Genomic DNA, 2,975 nt, shown 5'->3' on the forward strand with positions numbered 1-2,975 from the left:
GCCTTCTTATTTTCTACTCATTAAACTAATTATTATTTTTTAAAATCAATAATACCTAGTATTTTTTATGTGTGGTAACAATGATGTTAGCACTATAAATATGTACAATTTCACAATTTTATTTCAATATGATAATATGCATTAAGAGCCATTAAATATTCCTTAATGATGTACCTAAAGTAGAATAAAGACTTGTGGAAGTTTAGACAAGATATACAGTATAAAGTTCAAAAAGGTAGCCGACAAAGTGGAAATTGTATACAGAAAAAATGTGGAAAGTAATTTAGTTCCAAATTCTGGTCCCATCAAGAGCAAAATGAATAGTTTTGTATCACAGTGGATTCCAATTTACTGAATAGGGTCCAGTCATGAGATATGATAAGTGACAGACAGTAACACAGTGGGATATGAATATATCCTGGCTATGGAAGGATTCCCAATGTCCCGATGAGAAATCTTTCCAACTAATTAATAGCATGCAAGATGAGGAATAGGATTCCTTCAGTCAAGGAAAGCATTGACACAGGCTAGACAGTATCAGGAAACCCTAAAGGGTTGAAGTCCTAAGAAAGTTTCATGTCTGAGAAGGAAATTAGAATGCTCAACAAGGCAAACTAAATAGTTGGATTTAAAATAAGCCCCAGCCCTAACCGGTTTGGCTCAGTGGATAGAGCGTCGGCCTGCAGACTGAAAGGTCCCAGGTTCGATTCCGGTCAAGGGTATGTACCTTGGTTGCAGGCACATCCCCAGTAGGAGGTGTGCAGGAGGCAGTTGATTGATGTTTCTCTCTCATCTATGCTTCTAACTCTCTATCCCTCTCCCTTCCTTCTTAAAAAATAAATAAATAAAATAAAATAAACCCCAATCCTATGGACTGAAGAAATACTGAAGATGGGTTATGCTGTGATTTGGTTGCTGATCGAGTGACTGTGACTCAGCTCTTACCAATTTAGAGGCTGTATGGCAGCATGGCAATGTTTGGCCCTACCAAATATTAAAGCTGAGGCTAGTTAGATGTTTTCTGACTCCATTATAGTAGACAGACACTGATAAGTCTGTCAGGCAAGTGAGGTATTTAAGTAAAGAAAGCCATTAGGATATTAGATAAATTTAAAAAAAAGGGAAATGATTTAAGGAAGGCAATGTCTTTTGACCCTTTGGTCCATTCCTGTGAATATTCCCCAAGGAAATAATCCAAAGGCAGAAAAACAAGGAAAAGAAAAAGGAGGAAGAGGAGGAATAGCAGAATGAAAAGAGTCCAAAAGGTAAACCAAAAAAACAGTTTGCACAAAGAAAATTAGAGAATTGACTACTGTGGACCCTGAGAAAGAAGATTAATTTATGTGAACCCCAAGAAGGAATTTATCTATTGAGATGGACTCTGTATGGCCAACCAGGTGCCCACATTTTATTAATAATAAAGGTCCAGTGGTCACTTGCTGACAGGGGTTCCTCACCACATACTTTGCATACCCGGAAAAACCTCAGACTGATTGCTTGGCATCCCATACTATGCCCTGCTTGTTTATACCATCTGAGTTAACCACTGTAGGGAAGCATTGGTTTCTTCTTTCAACCAATGGACTGAGACCTGTCCCATCCAATCAGAATGACACAAATTATATCCTAATTTTTATCTATACTTACCGATCAGAACTGAATGATTTAGCACAATCGGAACCATGCAATTTGGAAACCTCATTTACATGAGTTGACCAGAATGAGAATTGTGGGTGGGAAAATTCTCTATAAATGTGCCTTGTTCTTTGTCACAGTAAAGCACAATTTAGGTTTCTACCTGAATCTGTGTCTCCTGGTCTGCAGCTCTTTTGTCTCAAAGAAATACTTTTATTTCTTATTAAAGTTTAAAATTGATTTTGGTCAATACCACAATAGTAAAATGAGAAACAAACTTAAATAATCAGAAAAGGAGAAGTTACTGATCAGGAATAATTTTTCATCAACTCAACATACTGCTATGGAATCATAAAAAATAAGTTTGAAAATAGTATAAATATAGAAAAGTATGGAATATGTTAAGTTTGAAAATATATTGTTAAACCATATGTTCACTGTGGCTATTGCAACATTAAAATGAGTGGATGTGGTCAAATATTTAGGGAAAATAAACACTGAATGTGTGGTCAAGTGAACATTTGGTAAGGAAATTAGTATAGATTAACCATCTCAGCAGAAACTAGGAGCTATTCTCCAAGATAATGAAAAAATGACCCTAAAATGACCCTGAAGGCCCAAAGCACAAAAGAAGTGGTTTCTGAATCTCAGAATTCTAGGTATTGAGAATGCTGGAATAAAGACCACCTAAAATCCAATCCTCCAAGGAAGGAAGGAAGGAAGGAAGGAAGGAAGGAAGGAAGGAAGGAAGGAAGAAGGAAGGAAGGAAGGAAGGAAGGAAGGAAGGAAGGAAGGAAGGAAGGAAGGAAAGAAAGAAAGAAAGAAAGAAAGAAAGAAAGAAAGAAAGAAAGAAAGAAAGAAAGAAAGAAAGAAAGAAAGAAAGAAAATCTTTGTTGTTGAAAGTATTACATACTTTCCTTTTTCCCCACATTGACCTCTTTTAGCCCACCCCCAGCCCCACCCCAGGCCTTCACCACTATATTATCTGTGTCCATGGGTTATATGCATATATGCATACAAGTTCTCGGTTGATCGGAATATTTATTCTCAGGGGGGAATATTATAAGAGCAATAGGTCCATAAGGAAAATTTTGCTCACTAGTTGGGTGATAAAACATCACAGTACCCAATTGAAGGTTTGTTCCTCAAGAACTTTTAAAATATTAATACAATAAAATAACTGTTTTGGATATATGATTTAGACCGTCAGAAGTTTGAAAACAATATACTAGAAAGTATTACCTCCTAACATCATTTTTTAAAAATATATTTTATTGATTTTTTTTTACAGAGTGGAAGGGAGAAGGATAGAGAGCTAGAAACATCGATGAGAGAGAAAC

This window comes from Myotis lucifugus, unplaced genomic scaffold (genome assembly GCF_000147115.1).
Source record: "Myotis lucifugus unplaced genomic scaffold, Myoluc2.0 scaffold_4, whole genome shotgun sequence".
Lineage (NCBI taxonomy): Eukaryota > Metazoa > Chordata > Mammalia > Chiroptera > Vespertilionidae > Myotis > Myotis lucifugus.